The 6,000-nt window shown below is 38.2% G+C and overlaps 1 protein-coding gene across 3 annotated transcripts in view; it reads right to left on the bottom strand.

The window, feature by feature from the left end:
- Positions 1 to 6,000, bottom strand: part of ntrk2a (neurotrophic tyrosine kinase, receptor, type 2a) — a 111,840-nt gene that overhangs the window by 35,065 nt on the left and 70,775 nt on the right. The window lies entirely within an intron of this gene.

The raw sequence follows: 6,000 nt of genomic DNA, 5'->3' as shown, positions 1-6,000 counted from the left end.
ATCTCCTGCTAGGACACTGATGCAAGTCAGAAGTAACTTGCCACGCCCAACAGTATTTATCCAGGTAAAAAGAGGGTGGAGGTACAAATGGCAGACCACATGACTCCCCTCTGTCAGTAACAGATGTTTTAATCCTAATGTGCAACAGAGCTCTATGAGGTTAATTGACAAGAGCAAAGATACTAGGAAATATGAGGGGCAGAAGTAGCAGCTCCTGTAGTAACTTGGGTCATTTTGACTGGATGAAAACAAATTTGCAAATTTCTGCATGAAGAAAATGAGTGACTAAGCCGATAAGTGCCACATTAAGGGGGCCAAAATGGGAGAATACCATTAGGTGCTTTATCAGCAGTAGCTGTTTTCTTTTTGTCAGTTTGAAAGCTTTTTTAGGTACGCTTCTGCAGCATTTAATGATGAAGTCAAGAAAAGAAGGCTAATATGAAGTGTATTCCTCCAGAGCAGGAAGGTAACAGAGGGAATTCATGTATGCAATAAAAAGCAGCAATCTAGGAGCTTGGTGGAAAAAAACAAAGCGACACAAAAAGTGGAAAATGCAGACGCAGAGATGGCACTATTATCTCGTTAAAATAAAAGTCTCAGGAGAATACGCTTCCTCTTTCACACTACTCAAATTTCTGAAAAGCACAAGATGCAGCATTAACATGAATTAACGGAAAACAAAGCAGAGGTGGGGTAGCGTGAGTCAGACACGGAGCCCATCCCTTTCACAGCAAAAGGGTTTGTTTTGGCAGCAGAATGGAGGCGTTATTAGTTTCTAATTAGGCCCGTGAAAATAGTCCAGGAGGTTTGTCTGTGACAGTAAACCCTCATCACATTTCTGCTAATTTTCTGTACCCATACTGAGTGCCAAAGCAAACAATATCTTATTTTTATTTTTCTTCTCACATAGACTGTAGCAGTAAATAGCAGCTGCATTTGCAAGAGCCTACAGGTACAGACTGATATTCACTCTGGGTTTCTTTTTCGCCTCACCTTTGACTCCTGCATATGCACCCTTATCTCTCACTGGAGTGTTTAATACTTACAATCAATATGTCTGCATACATCCATGCACTAGAAATGTAGTGGCCACTTTATTAAGCACAACTGTGAAATCTAATTCAATCCTACACAATAATAATTGTTTTTACAATCAACACAGAAAACTGGCTATTAAAGTACAGCTCACACCTTTAACATACAGTACATTTAAATCTCATACGCTTTCAATTCCATCTGAAATACCTAAAAATGTATTGTGAAAGTCGAATTTAGGACAAAGTATGACAAGCAATTTAGTTGTAATTCAACTAAACAGGAGCATCACCTCAAGTCTTTATGCTGTGCTAATATTTGCTCTGAAGTTTATCTGACGACTCTGCGATTCTAGCAGAGTTACCAAATTTGCCCCTTTGTACCGCTATTGTTCTACTCCAGCCCAGCCAGCGGTGAAAACAGTCTCCACATTTTTGTGCTAAAACAACGGTAATTTGGTAGGAAAACATCTGATGTGTCTAAGGCAGAGTGCCATAGCCTCTTTGTAGTTCAGTTTTTTTGGCACAAATCTCATACAGTACCAAAACTGCTTTCTAAGCAATTTCTTCTTTATGGCCAGTATAGAAGAAACATGTATAGCAACCAGTAAAATACATACAAGATCATATAATTATATATCCACTCAACAGCTACTTTATTGATACACTTCTTGTTAATGCAATGATCTAATCAGACAATCACATGGAGCAACTCAACCCATTCAGGCATGCAGACATGGTCATGGTTGTTGGTACCAGATGGGCTAGGCTGAGTACTTAAGAAATAGATCTTCTGAGATGTTTCCACACAACCATCTTTCGTGTTTACGGAGAATTGTCTTAAAAAGAGAAAATATGCAGTAATTAGATCTCTGGGTGAAAATGCCCCGTTGATGCCAGAGGTCAGAGAAGAATGGCCAGACTGCTTCAAGCTGAAACAAGGCAACAGTAACTTAAATAACTGCAATAACTGCAGACTGTTACAGAGTTATGTGGAAGAGCATCTCTGAAGGCACAGTATATCTGTCCCTGAAGCAAATCTGTAAGAACACACAGTGCCATTTCGGTCAGCCGATGATCTGAAAGAGTTTAAATATCTGCTGCAACAACGATCTACCAACCTAGCATATTTTTAAGTCTACCCGAGTTTTGTTACCGACCATGTCCACGACCACAGTGTACCCATCTTCTACAGGCTGCTTCCAGCAGGATAACACACCGTGTCACAAAGCTCAAATCATCTAAAACTGGTTTCTTGAACATGACAGCGAGTTCCCTGTACTCAAATGGCCTCCACAGTCACCAGATCTTAATCCAATAGAGCACCTTAGGGATGTGGTGTAATGGGAGAGTCTCATCATGGAAGTGCAGCTGACAAATCTGCAGCAACTGTGTGATGCTATCATGTCAATATGGACCAAAATCTCTGAGGAATGTTTCCAGCACCTTGCTGAATCTGTGCCATGAACAATTAAAGCAGCTCTAAAGGCAAAAAGGGGTTTCATCATAGACGTGGTAGGATTACAGGTACATGCGCACATGCACACGTACACACACAGGTAATTCTTCTCTAGGCCTCTTTGAGACATGAGCACAAGCCTGAAAACATCGTATTAAGAGTTGAGATTGATTTCCCACGAGCACAAAACACAGTAGATGTTTTCCCCTCTCATGTGGTCGGCTCTGCTGCATTACAATACTGGTTGACATCGCTCATTTCCTCTGTCCCTGGACGCGTATCAGGCTCTAGTGCTGTTGACAGGGCTAGATTGAGAGGAAGAAGCTGAGAGAGTTTGTTTGTGTGTGTGTATGTGTGAGTCTTAACCAGCATATGTGTGTGTTGGTGACTCGTGAAGAATGAAAAGGCCTTGAGAGAGAAAAAGAATGAGAGCAAGAGCACAATAGTTTGTTTTTCTGTGTGTGGAGAGTTTATATGTGCTGTAAATGTGTGTGTCTTGGCTGCGATGTCTGACAGCATCTTTTTTTGTCAAGATCCAGACTTGTAAGCTAATGTGTCACTTTCAGTAAGCAGACCTCAAAGAGTGATTGGGGACAGTGAAAATGGTGAAAATGGATGCTGTGCATTATTTGGAGTGTATTAAGAAGTATTACTGAACACTGTGTGCTCGGATTAAATGGTTTTTCTTTTGCACAAATCAGTGCTGCCGTGCAAAATATCTTCAAAGGTCAACTAATTATGCTTTTAATTTAATTGTATTGTTATCAGCAGAAGGGTACACTGAATTCTTTTTAAATATTTTTTATTTTGAAAATTTATTTAAAGGGTTTCTAATCTAAGTTGTGCAAAACAGGTATGATGTTAACCAATTAAGATTAATTTTAATTTAATTTAATTCTGCATTACTGAAAACTAACCAGAACACTCAAAGGGCAATAAAACTATCAGAAAACAGAGTCAAAACTCTCAAAACAGTAACTCTGAATCTACTTTTAAAAGGAATCGTGTACTGCACACTTAACTATCATTCGTGAAACAATGCAGCATTTGACCTTGATTGTCAAGTTACCTATCTAACTAGACAGTGAATAGTATATTAAATACCACACTGAGTTTAAATGCGCAGATCCAGACAACACCATTACCCTTCTAACAATGATACCTTATAGTTTTTCTTTATTCAGGTAAAAGTCACTTTGAGATTAAATTCCTTTTCCAAGAGCGACCTGGCCAAGAGGGTAGCAGATGTTACAACGAATACAAGACATAACAATATAACAAGTAAGGAAACAAATACAGTACTCTGTACAGACGACTTAACACAAACATGCTATTTTAAGCTTTTCCCCCAGTCCTTTAGAGTGGACTTAAATTTCACCATTCCCATTTCTGACAGTTATTCCAGGAAATACTCTACAGCAGCTAACAAGCTAGTTTGCTAGTTAGCTAACAAATATTGGCTAACTAGCAAACTAGCACTCTGCTTAATGACTGAAGACTGGGTTGTTGGTCTCCTACCTTAAAGGCTACCGTGACAAGATTCGCTATATGGACAAAAGTACCAGACCACCCACTTTGTATAACTACAGGAGCTGCTTAGCCACAGAAACCCATTCCATGAAGCTCCAAGCTATATGTTAGCTTAATGCCATAGGAACTTTGAAACTCCATAACTGCACAAACTTGAGGGAACTTAATAGTCTTTTTTTTTAAGAGACTGTAATTCAGCACCTTTTTGAAATGTCTCAATATGTGACTGATTTACTGATTTGGAAAACATTTCTGGCAACCTGAAAATTACAAAAAATGATAGCTTCAGTAACACGTATCTATCTTCAAAAACACTGCATTAACAACTTTCAGCTGTTCATTTTATTTTCCAAGTGATCACCACAGCGGATGGATCTGCATATTTGGTTTGGCACACGTTTTTACACCAGATGCCCATCCTGACTCAAAGAGGTTGGGAAAGTGTTTTCTTCTGGCAGTAAACCATGGCAGGGTAGCGTAGCACCTCGGGTGACCCCAAGCCTGGATGAATGGGAGGCTTGCAATAGTAAGGGAATCTGGTGTAAAAATCTGTGCTAAATCAAATATGCAGATCCATCTGCTTTTAAAAATACATGCCACAGAAGCAAGAATTTTATTATTTAGCCCTTTAAAGCCTAAACCAGGAACCGTGAAATAATTGCAAGAAAATTGTAATCTCTTGAAGATTAATTAAATATTCATTTCATTTATATAAATTATAAGTTTTGCTACATCTGGCATTTTTCTCCATATTTATTGCTTATAAATACATTGTGCAAATTATTTTGGTGTTTCAGACCAAAGAAATCAAACTCAATGTAGCCAATACATTATACTGGGCATTAAGGGGTTAACCCCACGGGAATATGTAACTAAGTGAAAAAGACCATTGCCAGGAATTCTGTTAACAAAAGCAACAAAAGCAGATGCAATTTGAGATGTTTTGGATCACATCATTTTGATATTTTGAATTTTCTCGACTTTGAATTTATTAATTAATTTATTTTAAGTAGCTGAGTTGCTGTGGTTACCAAACCTAGAAGAGGATGGATAGATGTATGGATGGAATTACAATCAAAACGTATTTAATAACACCTGAATTCAAAGATTGCGTCTACAGAGGGAACCAGTTTTTGAGGTTGAGAAACATAGAGTATTGCACATGTAAGTGGAAATCCAAGTATCTAATTTACCATCACAATATAATGCCCACAGTAACTATAATCCAGCGATCCCGTGAAATTACAAGAAAATAATCTAAAATGTATCAGAGTATCTGTGTCAGTGGAGCAGAAAAAAATCCCTCTACTGACACAAAAGCAGGAATTATTTATTTACTGCATACTGTCCATCTTGTTTTGCGTATTATCATGAATATTCGTTTTTAATGCTATGTCCATTTAGTTAATTAGCTCTCCGATTAGCTTTCCCCCTTCTGGCCGCCAATTTCCTCTTGCAAAATTCTTCTTCTTCACTGCAAGTTAATTACATTTCTCCGATAAGTGCATTGATAATTTTATCACCCAGGAGAGATATAACATTTGTGTGTTATAGAGATTTTAGACCCTAATTTTAGGGACATTGTTCTGGTAAATGTAGTGCACTGCATGTAGCCGCACCTCTTCAGTGCTAATGTACTTATGGATTCAAAGGAAGAGCAAGTACCAAAGCGTACAATATGAGTGAGTGCATGTTTGAGATGCAGCATCTGAGTGAACTCTTCAGAACAAGGTAACATTAATAGATCTGTTTTCATTAAAAACTCCAAGGACACAGCTGCAAAATGAAATCTTTGATTTCCATTTGAAGCTTGAGACATATAGTAGATTGTCGCTATTCATTACAGAAGAAAATTCTATTTATTTCATTAAATGAAGGCAGGTGCTACTATTTTCTTCTTTTTCCCCTCAAACCGAGTCTGCAATTGTAGCAGCATTATTAAATGTAGAGCAGCCATTTCATCACAGCAGTGAGTCC

The sequence above is a fragment of the Haplochromis burtoni genome, unplaced genomic scaffold (genome assembly GCF_018398535.1).
Source record: "Haplochromis burtoni strain Fernald_Lab_line unplaced genomic scaffold, NCSU_Asbu1 Contig_18, whole genome shotgun sequence".
NCBI classification, from domain to species: domain Eukaryota; kingdom Metazoa; phylum Chordata; class Actinopteri; order Cichliformes; family Cichlidae; genus Haplochromis; species Haplochromis burtoni.
Note: the sequence above shows the minus strand (reverse complement) of the source record. Positions and strands in the feature narration are given on the sequence as shown.